Source organism: Chelmon rostratus, chromosome 1 (assembly GCF_017976325.1).
Source record: "Chelmon rostratus isolate fCheRos1 chromosome 1, fCheRos1.pri, whole genome shotgun sequence".
NCBI classification, from domain to species: domain Eukaryota; kingdom Metazoa; phylum Chordata; class Actinopteri; order Chaetodontiformes; family Chaetodontidae; genus Chelmon; species Chelmon rostratus.
The window spans coordinates 23,701,524-23,717,594 of record NC_055658.1 but is presented as its reverse complement, the minus strand read 5'-3'; the positions used below and the strand labels follow the sequence as shown (position 1 = coordinate 23,717,594).

The window sequence follows — 16,071 nt, the reverse complement described above, 5'->3', positions numbered from 1 at the left end:
CATTCCCATCAGCCTCAACTGTGCTTTAGCTGTGTCCCAAATCCATAATACATACTTTACTGCATACATGCTACATACCTTATGTGCTACATACTGATGGCCATAATATACTGTACGTTAAACAGCTATAGCAGTTACGATAACAAAATACAACCCATATTCCAAAAAAGTAAATTAAGCAGAATATGATCATTTTCTAATTCTTTCTGACATATACGCAATTTTGAGCAGCACAAAGACAGTATATTTAATGTTATACCCCATCAGCTTCTTTGATTTTTGAAAATATAGTATGCTTATTCTGAGTTTGATGAACAAGAAGTTGATAAAAGGCTGGGAAGCTGTGGAATGCAGGTAAACAGGTTAACTGGTAACAGGTGATAGCATCATATAGCCTCCTACATGGACTCAGGAACAGTTGCAACTGTTAGCAAACACAGTTTGTTTGCAAATGATTGCCTTCTGTTTGTATTTACATCTTGCACAACTCCATTTCCCTTGTGCATTGCATTGTGGGAGAATAGTGTGCATCATCAGCGCACTAAAACAGTGACTGTATTTAGTCTGCTTTGAGTACACTTGACTTTTTGACAATGAAAAGCTGCTTAGACTCAGTATGTAGTATGGATTTGCAACACAGTGTTTGTTTTTTGTGCTAATTAGCAAGTGTTAGCATGCTAACATGCTACACTAAGCTAGAGAACATGATAAACATTACACTTGCTTAACATTAGCATGTTAGAATTGTCAGTGTGGATATATACTAGTGTTAGCATTTAGCTGAAAGCACTGTGTCTAAATACAGCCTCACAGAGCTGCTAGCACGGCTGTAAAATCGCCTACACTAGCAGTAAAAATGAAGGTCTTTAACTTTCAACTATCTGCACAACCAGATGACTCTTTAAACTGTATCAGGGTTCAGAGTAGTTAATTGGCTGAGTTGAGGTGGGTCAAGCAAGCACTACTACGGTTCATTACATTACATGTTTGACGATGGTTTCAAACATGCCAAACATATTCATTCTGATTCTCATCCGGTCCCAGAAACATTAGTTTACGTCAGTTACCCAGATGTGCAGAAAAATATGGCCACAGCCAACATCACTTGCAGTTTGATTCAAAGGTATCAAAACAGCAAGTCATTCTTATCCATGATATATGAGCGACTTGTCAAAACAGCTCAACTCAGGATCATTTATAGAGGAAGCAAATGGGACACTTTCAGACCGGAGTGCTGCATCAGTTGAATAGTCATGAATCATCGGTGTGAGGAGAGACAGTCTCCTGCGTAGAGAGAGAGGGTGAGTGAGATGTGGGGACATTTTGGGGGCTGTCGTAGCGGGACAAGGTGAGGACACAGGGATGAGTCATAGCGCTGTTAAGCACCTGCACCGGCGGCTCTGACTTCATCACAGCCTGCAGGGGTGGAGCTCCCCGGTCATGGTGTGCACACCTTGCGCTCAAGGAGTCATGAGTCGACCTTGTCGCATGTCAACGTCTCTTGCCTTCATCTCGTCTAACAGATTCTACTCATGCTACATAAATTAAAAATATATCTGTGATGGAATTTTCTGTCACTTGACTACACCTCAGGAGGCCTCAGGGTCATGGTCAGGCAAAGGGGTCGTCTTCAGGCCGGTTAAGGATCCAGGTGAAGGGAGAGGTCTGTTTTGCTCTGCTGGAGTACAATGCAGCCATTGGGTTGTTTCACGAAACTGGTGTCCTTCGGATAGGGAGTGAAGCTCCGTTGTGGAGAAAACCAAGGGCATATGATTAGGCTGTGCTGCCCTCCAGACATGGCGGGGCAGACTGTCTTCTGTTAGAGGAACTTGTTGATAGCAACCTAAAGACACTTGCGACGTAAGCTGGGGAACGTGGATGAGGATAGTTCCTTGTTTTAGGTATGGAGAGCCAATCAATTGCTCACACATATTCTTATTGCCTGAAGAATGACCATAATTGGGCATGAACCAGATCTAGCGCTCCCAGCCAGGATAAAGGACTGATCACGGGAAGCATTCCTTATAATTGAGGTGGCATCAGACAGAGTTCACACTGTGTTGATAATCTCTCTGTTCTCCTCGGCCGAGCATCAATAAACCTTCCTGCATTAAGACATCGAAGTCTCCAGACAGCTTTCCTTGGGGGGCACAAGTAAACCAAACGTTCGTTCACAATATCTGTGATATTTTTGGTATGATAGCCTGCTTGTCATTGTTGGTAAAGGCACAAACTCTAATTGTCACTATTTATTTTACCAACAAGCCAGTAATCCCTCATATTACATTGAACCATATCTGTTGCATTTGTGTTCAATAACACGCTTTTCACTGTAAGTATGAAGCCATGCTAGCAGCTCTGTGAGGCTGGACTTCTGCACAGGAGTGCTTAGTGCTTTACCACCTTCACCATCTTAGTTTAGTATTAGTTTAGAATGTCATAAGTTTTGCAGGTATGTGTTCACAAAAAAATAAAAAATAAAAAACCCCACCAAATTAATTGGAATTTATCATCTGGGGACCATGAATGTCTGTACCCCATTCCATGGCAATCCACGCAGTAGTTGCTAAATTATCTCAGCCTGGACCAAAGTGGTCTACTACTCTAAAGAACCTGAAGTTCTCAAGTTCTCTCAATATGCGCAATATAAGGGAACAAACGACTGCTGTTAGAGTGCATTAGAACCTGTCTATCAAGTGAAAAATGTTAATCTGATTGACATAAGCTTGGCTCTGCTGTGAACTGGTACTACTTACAGCTTGTTGGGAGGGTAAATTGACAAAACAATTGAGGCGAGTCTCCAAATCTGGTGTTGTGTATTACTAAAAGAGTCTGTCATATACTTAACCCCAATAAAAGCTCCACGGGTGGCTGTGACCTTAATATGAATGGCTTCTGTATGCTCCCCGGTGCGTTCGCGTGCCAAGACAAAGGGATATTATTTGAGTGCGCCGGCAGATTAAGGGTGATGTGGTCAACAACTGAGCGTGTGTGGAATGCATCCTTCAGGACTTACAAACTGTCCAGATTGATGATTTTGTTTCTAAGACAGAAATACTTTCTTCAAAGTGAAAATAGCTCTAAAAGCCCCCAACGTGCTCATTACCAGGAGGCCACTTAATTCTTATCAAAGTGCCTCTCCCCCACTGCTGCAGAGCTACTTGGCATCTTGTTATTGCATCTTCAGTTTGGAAGTGCCAACGTCTGAGGACTGCTTGGCACATTCATTTTTCTCCTTTTTCACTGTGAGATAGAGGCTAATTTGCACATATAATTTTTTAATCCATTTGTTTTTAGAGAACTCAGTCTCAGTCTTAGGGTACTCGTATCTTAATGCATTCATTTATTACTGCACCACATCACTGCAGAGTGAATAGGAACGTAATAAAGAAAATCCTGTCCATATTTAGAGGAATTCAGACTGCTGAATGGTCCATCCAACACCCCTGTTGTTGCAACTCTGACTTTTGCATAAATTGGTTGATTTTAATCTCCTCAGAAGTAATCCTTGATTGAATTTGAGGGATTACTGAGGGCCCGGCAGATAAAGGAGAGCAACTTTGATTTGGCGTCTGTCTATCAGAGAACATACAAAAGAGAAAGAGCTGAAGATAGTCAAAGAAAAAGAAAAACAGGAACAGAAAGCGAGACTTTGCCATAAATCTAACCCTCACCTACCATGTACACTTCCAGTGTGGGGCTGCTGGCCTTTATCTGTGCCACAGCCACACAAAACCAGAAAGTGACAACATTTCCAGAAGTGTCAGGGCTCTGTCAGACTGGCCTATCAGGATGCAGCCTCAAGCGCAGTGTGCCTGGCGCAGTTAATGCCATCACATTTGTTGGTGTTAACAGTCAAAATATCTGACAAATTCTCACATTGTCGCACGTCACTGAAAGCAAAGGGCTGGAGACTAATTATTAATGTTATCTTGTCCCCTTCGGGTGTGAGGAGAGGTTTTGGGTTATGCACGATTTGTGTCCCTCCTTGTCAAGAAAAGATAATGCAAATTTTGATTGGACGTCCTGAGCAGAGCAGAAGGGGCAGCAGCGCTGTTGTTCTGACTGCATGAGTCCACAGTTCTGTTTTACTCTTTACTTGGAGCAAAAAGGAGATTACATGAATGGCTGAGTCTGGTTGTGTTCAGGTCTTTGCCTTTGTACATAATCCCCTGTAATTCTCTTTGTGGTGGGCGCTCTCGGTTGTCATTCATTGTTTGACGGCTGCAGGGTAGCCCAAAGAAGAGAGAGGAAGAGGAACTCTGATACCCAAGACAAAGGGAAAACTTTCTCCCAGCAAGGAAATATGTCACTGTCAGAATGTGAGAGAAGATGCTGCAAGATGTCAGTCTCTTATCCTGCAAAACACATTTGATACATACGAATATCTTACAAAGAGACGAGTTTTGAATCAACCCACTACTCCTGCACACAGGCGACAATTTACTTTTCATCTGCACAGATCACTGTATGCAGAATAATTTGCATTTTTTGCCAACCTTTGAGCCATTGCTGCGTTAGGCTTTTATACTGATGAGACACGTAGCCATGTTTTTACATTATTTGATAGAGTGTAAAACAATTATGCTGCCATGCACACATACAAAAACATATTTAAAATTTCCACACACTATTTTTCTAAGTTCCCACAAGTCTGCAGAAATACTTGCAGCTCTTTGCAACAAATACAATTTCTGTATTTTGCAAAGATCAGACGCACTTGAAAGCAACTTTAGGAAGGAGAAAACTACATTTACACTGAAACGCGCGTGATATTTTCTTGCTTGAGGTGGCTGGTAGTAACACGTAAAGGACGTGAGTGATGAGCGTGTGTCGCGGCCGCTGCGGGCAGCGCGTGCTGTGGGAGGAGCTAAAGTTTCCTGGCTGGAGCGCGAGCAGCCGTCAGTCTGTAGCGGAGGAGGCTAGTCTCCAGACGCCGGAGGATGGACCTCACTGCACGGACGCGCTGACGGACCGGGACACACGCTGGCGTGAGCGCACTTTGCGGATTTAAACGTCGTTTCGCTCCGTTTGTGGACAGTTTTTCCAACGACGGCGAGGAGCTGAGCCGTGAGCGAGTCTCCTGCGCTGCAGCTCGTGCATGGTAAGGTCCTCTCGCGCCCGCTCGGTGTCCTCCGGCTTTCAGGTTGAACACCTTTACTATGGTTAGACGGACGGAAGTGGAACCACACGTTTATTCGTGTTTTTAGAGATTAAAGAATATTTTGTGGACCTCTTTAGCCTAGCAATTAGTGTACAAGTATTAAACTTAGGCAGCTCATTCCAAGTGGGATCCTAAAGCGGTTTTCTGAGAAACTCCTCAGATTGCTGGTGTTTTGCCTGATAGTCGCTACCAAACCGGACTTTCAGTGTGTTCCCTAAATGTGCTCTTGGTCATTCAGAGCTGTTTTCATGTTCTCCCCATCAGGGAAGTGTTTGGTGAGGGTCTCATGCACACTTTGTGAAGTCCCCAAATGATCATTTGTAAAAGTGAACCTAAACAGCTTGTTGTAAAAGCAGTAGGTGTGGAGGCCGCCTGATGGACTGGCCCCTCTGCTTTCTATCTACACATGTGGGTAAACAGCTGCTAGTCACATTTAGCCCAACGAAGCAACAAACAAGAAACACTGCTGTTGCATTGGCTCTGTCTTATTTTCACCAGACTTAAAGACACATTGAGTTAAAAAAGGCTGCTGCTGCTGCTGAGCCCTGATTGATCACACAGGTCTGTTAACACCATGTGGAGCTCCTCGGAATTGATTCTGTCCAACTTTACACTTGCTTAATGCCACCTCGCTTCTTTCCTGTTATTCTCCTCCAGACAGCCGCCTCCTCCTACCTCTGCTGGCATTTTGTAGAATGTGTTGACATACCTCCCATATTACTCTGCATTTCTACGAAACACACACCTGGATAAAGCACCCCCTTTTTTCCTCTCTGTGTATGTCTTCAACGAGGAAGCCAAAAAGCACGAACGCTTATGAAATCTGTACTTTATCCTGAACTGATGGACCAATTCTGGAGGCCATGATGTGCGTGAGAGCTGAAGTCTAGTTTCGTGTTTACGTGGTGATATGCTTTGTTGGGATCTGACTGTAAATGACCGGTGGAGCAGTCGTTCCCCTTGGGCCTCTGCTTCTCCTACCAGTGTCTGATTCTGTATCAGCAACACTAATAACACTGATAGTCTCTGGCTCTCTTACTGTCAACAAAGCTGCAGAAACCTTTTCTCTTGAAGCATCCCCCGCCTCCATCCTCCCTCTGTTTCTCTGGAAAACACACACAGACCTCCACCCACACAATCACACACACATTCAAACGCTCAAAACAAACACGCAGACTCCACCCAACACTCCACCCACTGTAACAACTTCAGAGGAATGGTCAGCATGTGGAGAGGTTGTGGTAAAAGAGTTGGAAGGGAAGTGGAAACCGGGGAGGGGAGACACTGTGCTGCTTTTAACCCCCAGAAGGTTAGTGATATCCCATGCAGTGTCCAGAGGGACTCAATGTGTTCAGCACAAGCTTCTGGGAACTTGCGTGTTCAGGGGTCCCGGTGCGGCCGCCCATGCAATGCTGAGATGTGGGAACGCAGTCATTTCACTGGGCTGGAGCCAGATCGCAGCCGGGACGGGGCAGGCCCGAAGCCAGCCGTGGTGCATCAGCTGAGTTGAGTTAGTGCAGATGAGTTCAGAAAGGGTCTGTTGTCCATCCCAAATGAAAGGAGCAATTTGTAAAAATGCCATGCAGGTTTTTGTTTTCTGGGAGGTTTTCCTGCACCCAGGACGTTTGGCAGTCAGTGGTGTTAGTTTGAGGAATGTGTAAGAATTATGGCATTATTGCAGCTTAAACTGTGAAAAGTCACACCTCTCTTACTCAGGGGCGATAAGGTTTAATGGTTCACATTTGCATTCACTAAAACTTGTCTGCAGGCCCATTTGCCGACCGTCTTTGCTGTGTCTATGCATACCTTTGTCTTTCAGTTGCCACTCCATTCATATTCAGTAGGACCTGCAGGTCGTGTGGAGAGGCTGGCCAGGCCCTGCAGGGGTTTAGATGTTGGGCCAAGGGAGGGCTCTGAGCGCAGGTGATGTCCCTCTGGGCGGCCAGGCAGATGAACCTGAAATTAATTTCCCTAATTGGACTTTTCTGCCTTCCCCAAGTGCTTGCTCTTTATGCAGCCCGGCATTACTTTCACAAACAAATCTAAAGACATGTGTTCCACTTGACTCATTCATATCAGACAGCTGTCAGGCCTGGTCCTCGCTGTTCACGCAGGACCAGAGTCTGTAGCTGCTGGTCCATTCATATCACAGAATTGCACCAGTCCTAATTGACATACTGTATATTTGCTCACCGCTGTTTGCTCAACACTGTTAAGCAAATTTATGTGTGTGTGTTTGTGTGTGTGTGTGTATGTATACAGAGAGTATACTTTCATTCATTTCTGCTGTGTTTACACTGGAGTTTCAGTATGATGTGCATATTTATAGTGTTTCTATTGTACATTTGGTCACCTTTATGAAAGGTTAATGCAATATTCTACAGTCTAATCATTTTCTAGTACGCCTGAGATTGAGCAGAGAAGTAAAACTTGAGAGGACCAGAAGATCAACTACACTCAGATTAGTCCATAATGTATATTAATCTTATAGTCGTTATGGAAATGTTGGTTCACGCTCCCTCAATAAAGTTGAGCTGTGTTGAACTGGGTTGGAGCAATGTGCAAAACCAGGTGTTATGTCAACCCATTCAGGTTTATTAGGAGTATTATAGTTCATTATTTGTATCACTGTGTCCGTCTGACGAGTGTTAAAGTTCGTTAGAAATGTCCTCTGCTTCGACTTGGATGAGGCCTTCACTGAGGTGTCTGTCTTTGGATGAAAATATATTATGTAACATGTTCCTCTCCAGAGAGAAATTAATGTCTTCCCCATTCTCCCTCTCTTGTTTTGAAAGAAATCTAGAGAAAAAGATAAACTGTGACTATGTAATGGAAAGCAGACTTTCCGTGAGTCTGGAATGTTTTTCCTTGTGAATCCGCTGATAAACGTATCTTATGTTTCAGTTGGAGCGATATGGATCCAGTTATTGTGTTTTTACTTTGGTCCTGAGATTCAGTATTTTACATCTGAAATTACCAAATAGGACAGTCTTATTTTCCTATGAAAACAAAGAAGTTGTATTCTTACATGTGGCAGGAGGGGACAGTTATCGGGCACCTGCAGTCACAGAAAAGGTGTTGTTGGAAGCCATTTACTGAAGGAAGTACTGCAGTTTTTTTCTTTTTAAACACCCTCTTAACCGCACTTTAACAAATGACGTTAGTACACGCTGTAGTGCTTCATCGTTTTAAGCATGCTCCAGTATAGAAAACCAATTAGGGACTGTGTGAAAATTATTAGGGAAGATGTGCAATGTAACTAATGGTTCTACATGTTACAGATGTTACAACTTTTGTGTAAAAATGTGCACTTTGCGCACCAATTTGTCATGTTTGCCAGACATGAAACTGACATTTTCAGTTGGGCCTTAACTGTAACATCAGGGCCACATAATTGTTTCACCAAATTTGGCCACAGGATCAGTGAGTCGTACCAATTTATTGGTCATTGTTTAAGAGTAATGACATATTGGGTAGGGGGTTGTTGCAGTTTTTTTCTAATTCCAAAGAAGACCCCAAAAATGTTTTTAGTAAAGCAGGGAATGGCTTTTGTTTGTTCAGTTATTTTTTTTATTTTTTTGAGACATAAGATTCAGCCCCACTTTCCACACAGATAACTTTCCTACAGCCCCTAACTCATAAAAATAGGCTGATTTAGCCCCCCATTGCATTTTCTTTGGAAATCAATTAATCATGATATTAGCAGTCTTTCTAATTATTTCCCAGCTTTTCTTACACAATTAACCGTTATAAATTAATTATACCATTTTTAATCTTTCCCATGTATCAGCTATTATCAGCGGGATTGCTGCCAGGAGGGACCACACTGTTGACTTATTACTTCCTTTATCGGCGACAACTGCTCGCAAAGACAGAGACGGAGCCCCTGACAGTAAACAAAGCAGAAGTGCTTCAGCTGTTCCTTTTTGAAGTCGACATGTTTGCAGAGAGTAAACAGCCAACAGCCTTGAGGTGGTGAAGCAGACAAACGACTCAGACAAACTGTGTCATGTTTCCACTTGGGATGAGTAATGTGAGCAGTTTTGTGGTCCGGGGGTCCGCTGTCACCATCGTCGGCGTTTGTACCTGAACACGGCGAGGTGATCGCAGCGCAGGTCTGGGGAGGTGAAGCAGGGGCCAGTAACAGAATATCGTCATCTGATACGCCTTTAAATCCTATTGCCCTGCTTGTCGAATCGAGTAAAGAAATGAGTCCTCACATCGGTATTACTGCAGGGATTACTCGTGCCCCCCCAACTCCATGTTTAAGTCATGAGATGAATAGCCGACTATGGATGGCCAAGTCTTCGGATTTGATGGTGTAATTAGCAGATGAACTGTGATGCTAACACAGCGTGGCCCAGACCTCACAAAGGCCTCTATTGTGTGATTACATGACTGTAAATCTTCACTCTCCTTTGTCACGCCACAGAGTTTGTCCACAGACTGGACTGACATCATCATCAGCCCTGCAGATGAAAGAGTCCCGTGTTGTGGCCTTTTGCAGCTTTGATAGCAACAAGTGTCGTCTACGCATCTTGGCTAGAAAGTCACAAGGAAACCAGAGTTGCAGGGCTAATAAATGCGATGCCTGTGTTTCTCTCACTGCTGACGTCTTTGGACAATCATTAAATTGTCGTCTGTCATGCTGCAGAGCCCAAAGCAAGTATATCTCCTACTGTGTCTTTTTTTTTTTTTTGTGATGTTCCCACCGGAAGCAAAATGTTAAGCTCTAATGATGAGGATTTCCTGATTGGTCAGCACAGTTCATTAGTCTAAATGGGTCATCAGATTTAGAGTGTGGCAAGCTTTCCAACACATAATAAACAAAAGGAGATTAGTATAATCTGTTTTCCAGTGAATTTGTAGTCTAATAGCAATCATTTTTAAATGCAGTAAAGTGATTTCCTCATAAGTGGCTTCCACAAAAGGGTTCCCATAGTTTCTGTAACCAGGCTACGATCAAGTGGGACTCTGGGAAACGATGCCTCCTATCACACTGCGTTCTGACTGACACACACAGCTCATTATTGACGCTTTGCAAGTTTTTCAAGAACCGATCTCCCACCGTTCCCCTGTCAGCCTCGAATAATTTGAGGCAAGGGCAGCTCTGTATCAGAGGGAATAAGGTGACCCCAGCTCCCCTTTAAGCACTTATCTCCTCTGCCAGTTCTGCTTCACTCACTCGTTTGAAATGATAATTGCTCTTTCCTGCGTGGCAAAGCTGAGCAGTATGTGCACAAATGTAAAAGGAGGTTTGAATATTCCTCGGAGCCTATTGGAGCTTAGGATCACACTGAAAGCGGTGTCACGCCCCGCTCTGCGCTCTTCAGCGCTGTGTGTGTGTATAGCATGTTGGGATAGGTGTCACCCAAAGACAAGTCCCGTTGCTATCATAACGATAACACAGAGGGAGCCCGTCGCTGCATTTTAATGAATACCTTTGAGTCAGAGACGCGGACACGATGGGATCGTGGAAACAGTGCAAGTACTGTATTTAAACAATTAGCACAAGCCTGTCTGGTAGTTCAGGGTCATGCAAAGCCAATTGGGGGGTAACTTGATTATGAGCAGGAAGAAAGACTCTGATTATCGTCATGTCACACCTAAACCAGGTTATTTTACTCACATTAAGACTGATATCTAAACATACCTCGATTAACTCATTATTTTTTCAGACCAGTAATGGCTTGCAACTGTTTTAGCATTTTAGCAGAATTGCTTTCATGTGACACTGCAGCTAACAGTTTTAACCTAAGTGCCTCTTCAAATCAACAAAATCCACCATATGCAACAGTTTGTTTTTGTTTTAGTATTTCCTGCCGTATTGACCTGGAGATCACACACCTTTCTGGACAATCACACTGTGAAAACTATGTTCCTGTGAACCATGTAAGCACCTAAATCTTAAGAAATCTTAATGTTATTATTTGTGTCCACATGAGTGATATGATGAGTATTTTTTAAGTGTGTCTTTAGCTCAAGAGTGGAAGGTGCGTGGTTTGATGCAGATCTGGATCCAGAAGCAGATTAGCCAATTCTACATTCTCACTAAAATAGCACATTTGGAGTTTTGAGCAGCAGAACTTGCAATCATGGAACGTTTTCTGGTTTAGTAAGTACACTTTGTGTCTGTTATGCTAAAAGGAGTCTTTGATCCATATTTATGTTCACCCCTTGGCAGTTTGAACCATCAGGGAGTGAGTCACTTGGGGGTCATGGGAAGTGGCTGGTTTCTGACCTGAGTTGCCTTTAGCTTCATAGTAAGCCTGATGTCCCTGGAGGAAAGTCACAACTTGCTATACAGCGTTTTGCTGTTATTTTGTTGTTTGAAAGTCATCGTCGTTGTGTCTTTGAATGCATCAGGGACATACCACAGCAGGATGCATTACAGCCAGCCATCAATAGAAAGATGATTCTATGAATATTTAATAACCCAGACAGGAAAAGTGTCCTCATATTATCACTCTGTTATTGCACATGGGAATCAATAATTCAGTAAAAGGCTGTTGGTTTCAATTCTAACAGACTTTCTTATAACCGTTTTCTTAAGATTTCAACTTTTTTGGCCACTACACTACATCTCAAAAGCAGTCAGCATTGCATTCAGGAGTTGGTCATGTAACAAAATAAAAGATTTATAAATTAGTAATATTGATGTACGTCAAAATATACAGTGAGCCTCATATCTGTCAAGTAGTTTATGATCTATCAGCTAACAGGACAGATGAACATTATTGAAAAACATACAGATGAAATCAGACAGAAAACACAAGCATATTTAGTCTTTTAATCCGTCTTCATCTCTTTTTAACAGACTTACTGTAAAGGATTGGAAGAACGTGTTGCAGCTTGTACATTATCAGCTGCTTGCTCGCATCATTAAGACAAACACATTTGCATAGAGGAAATGGAGAGGGATACGTTAAGTCAATGGCTCTTGATTAGCAGTCAGAAATGTTTTTTCGTGCCATTTGTACAAATTTGCCTCTTTCAGAGGAAGTTTGCCCTCAGGCGTCACAATCCTCAATCTTCAGTGTGCAGCTGTCCCATATTACTAGACCTAAAAGTTGGAGCGTGCGTAAAGGTTTTTTATTTTATCCCGGGTTAAAGTCTCTTCTGTTGTGTGCTGACACAGAGGCCTCGGTTGGTTTCAGAGCCAACAGAAGATCGTGTTACCTGCAGGGCAGAAATCATATTGGAGAGACAATATAAGAACATTTTTCTGTGTGTGTGTGTGTGTTTTAGATTTTTCTTCTACACTGTGACTACACTGTGAAAAGTGAAAGCATGTCCTATTGATTCCTTTATTTCTGTTGACATTAAAACATTTTTTTTACATTTCTCTGCTCTATAAGAATTTCCTTTAAGAAGCAAGAGCAGAACAGTATCTGGATGGAAAGATGTTTTTTTCAGGCCTGCGTTGTGTTCAGATTGTGCGTAATAAAAGCTTCTTGAAGGCCTCTGTGAGAGGATATCCTGTTAAGCTGCTATACATTTAGAAGAAAGCTATGAGCCATTTTAGCGCCAGTGCAGACGTACCATAGATTTTCCGGTTACGGTTTATTTTTAACCTAGTTGTGATTTATTTAAGAGTCTGCTTTCTTGGTGCTGGGAGGAGTCCCCTCCTCTTCACTCCCTCCTGTCTCATCCCCAGGTGGGCTGGATGAGAGGAAATGTGCTACCTCATGTTCACACAATGCACCGTACACAGTGCAGTACCAATGCGCTGACAAGATTCACGATTCGAAACCTACAAAGTTAGTTGGCAAAGTATGAGAACCTGGTTTTGTGCTACATCATCCAGGAGTTAGAGAGTTAAGAAGTAAACTTTGCTTCGATATCAAGCAAGAAAAAGCAGTAATATGTATTGTATAGCATTGTGGGCCTACCTGCTGTATTGCATTGCATCGCATCCTTTGCAGTGAAATGATTGGCAGCTTATATGATGTAGATCCTGAAGCTGCTTTGAGAAATCTGCCAGCTGATTTATGTGTTGTGTTCTCTCATAGCTGCCATTACTGTGGTGGCAGGAAATGAACACATTCGCACAGCAGAGATGTTTGGGCTAATCAGCCAGCGGTTGCCCTGTCAGACAGATAAAGCTAATCTAAAGATATTCTGTCACGTCACAAAGCACTAGTCTGAAATTGGTTATTTAAAAAAAAACAACATTAATGTACAGCTTCTGTGCGACTGCCACAGTTTGGTGCAGGAAACATAGGCAGCGTTGGCACTGTGGGGCAGATTGCTCAGCCTTTAGCAGCCTCTCTTTGTCGGCACATCGCTCTGAATGTGGTCAGAAAAGGATGAGTGAGGCAAAGTAAAATTGATTTCATGGAGCTTACTGTCCTTTGCAAAGTTGAAGTTTCCTGTTGTAGCAGCTGATAATGGCTTGTCCATGCTGCCAGAAAGCACACACAGCTGTGTGTTAAGTGGACTAAATTTCGGTACCGATCCCTATTGCTGACGTGCTCCACTTTTCTGGTCAATCCACAGTCAGCACCTGGTTTTGTTCAGAGTTGGAGGGTCCCTGTATGTGAACCCCTGAGGACAGGAGTTCTGAACGTCTGCTGTTTAGCCACCGGGGCTAAGCTAACTGTACAGAGAATACCTCAGATCTCTTAATGTTAGACTGGCTGCATGTTGAACCACAGAGTCTGGTTTTATATTTCAACATATGTTCAGTGCAGAAGATGCCATCTGTGTGGAGGCTTTAGAGTAAAGGCATGTATGTTGGAGCTGTGCTGAGTCACAAAGGTAATGTAGTGAGTAACTAACTACTGTTGCTGTTGAGTACTTTGTAATGCCACTACTCTTCTAATGAGTAGTATGTAATGAGAAGTTGATTTCCATTGAACCCATACAACGAGATCAACAAGCTAATGTTATTGAGATTATGTTTTGGATAAAAGATGTTCCCAGCAATAATAATAGTGAATAGCCAACCATTGATTTTTTTTGTGTGTGTGTGTGTGTGTGTGTGTGTGTGTGTGTGTGTGTGTGTGTGTGTGTGTGTGTGTGTGTGTTTTTTTGTGTGTGTTTTTGTGTGTGTGTGTGCGTGCGTGTGCATGTGTGGGGTGAGGTGGTTTACCTTCCCCCTACCATACCCGTGGTTGAATTTAAACCCACCATGCACTGCCCACTCAGCTAAGCAGACTGCTATAAGTGAGAGTTATAATGGCAGACACAGCAAGTCTCTGCCTTGTCAGTCACCTACCGAGGTCTTTTCTCCTCAACACAATGGCTCCATAAATCTTTCTGAATAGTAATCTGCACCCAAGGGGCCATGTTGTTTTTAGGGTCACACATGGACAAAAAATCAAGTTAAACGTTATTGCAAGACATTGCAAGGACAGATATTTGACCGTACTGAAATGATTTAACTCGTTGTTTCTCTTTTTGTATTGGTTGGGAGCAGTTACTGATATACTTTCTGTTGCAGTCTTACAAAGTCTCCCTGGCAAAAACTGAGAGACTAAAGTCTCAAACTTGATTGCAGCTGCGCAATAAAATGCAATGCTTTTATAGTTCTCTTTCACTTTGGGCTTAGATGTACTCATGATACTGTTAATGGATTGGACGGCGGCCTAATCAGACCTCATGTCGGGCTCTGTGATAGCGCTCTCATCACAGGGTCCTGCCCGGCCACTGATTATCTCCATAAGTGCCTCAGCCTGTGCCAAAGACTAAATGAGAGACAAGTCATTTTGCAGGGATGACTTATTGGGAGCTGGTTGTCGAGCACAAAGCCCAGTCGTTCGAACAAAGCTAGCCAAATGGTTAGCATTCATGCTACCCCCTATCCGGTGAACTTGGCTTGACCTGGGCGAGTGTATCGTCCAATCTGTCTGTCACATCCTTTCTCTCTCTGAACAGATGCAGGTATTAATAGGGAGCCTCGAGGGAGGTTCGAAAGGTTAATGAATCTGTTGCCTTAAGCAATATGGCACCAGATTCACCCTTCATAGATACAAGGAGCAGCAGACCCTCTCCTAGATGAGCAGATGGGTCCTGTGGCATTGAGCATAGCGGGTTGCCTGTACTGTAACAGCTCCAGTTGAATAGAGCTCTAATCCTATAAATCCTATAATAGTTGCTTCTAATAAGATCACTTTCTTTGGTCGAGCACTTGCTGTCAAATATGATTTAATGCTTATTAATATTTAATACTTTCTCTTCAGATCCGTCCCTTGTTGTTCTTCAGAATGGATTAGGACACTACATGATTAATTTGACTAAAATGCATGTACTGGTGACATGGTATTGAAACAACAAAAATATGTAGGAGAAAGCTGGACAAGTGCGTCATTACATCTGCTTTCTTGCCCTTCATGCCCTTGCTGAGCCTCTGCAGACCTGCCTCTTGGGTGTGGAACATCCATCTCGTCTTCCTCAGGAGCTGGACTCAGTTATATGAACATTTCAGACATCATGCCCCTGAGTCATCTTGTATTTTGGTTTCACCAGATACCATAAGTTTCCCCGTCTGCTGCAGTCGTCTCTTCATAGTGACATAACTCACTGAGCTCACTAACTTTGTGTTGTTGACTGAAATACAGGAAGGACAAGAACTACAATTCATATAGATCATATCTGAGATATTTTGATGCAATAAATGCTTGACACTTTCTGGGAAGTTACCCACCATATATCACCTCTTGCCCAGTGACCCCAGCTAACCTCTTTTCTAGAAGATGTGACTGTGCATGGTGACCGGCCAAGTAAGTTTGGCAGGGCATTAATAACTATTGGCCACTGAAAGCACAATGCATAGTGTTGAGATATTTCTTTATGCATTACTGCCCTACAGAATTACCCCAAAAGTCTCTGCATTTATCTGAGTGCCAGGAAACCCTCCTAACAGCACCCCTCTCTTTTCATTAATATTTAAAAGACCTCTGGAG

General features: G+C 43.0%; 1 protein-coding gene across 1 annotated transcript in view; it reads left to right on the top strand.

Moving 5' to 3' along the window:
* The first annotated feature begins 4,968 nt into the window (after positions 1-4,968).
* The window catches only part of LOC121609701 (semaphorin-4B-like), a 45,921-nt gene continuing 34,818 nt past the window's right edge, over positions 4,969-16,071 (top strand). The window contains exon 1 of the mRNA XM_041941396.1: positions 4,969-5,104. The gene's annotated coding sequence lies outside the window, so the exon portion shown is untranslated. The remainder of the gene's footprint in view (positions 5,105-16,071) is intronic.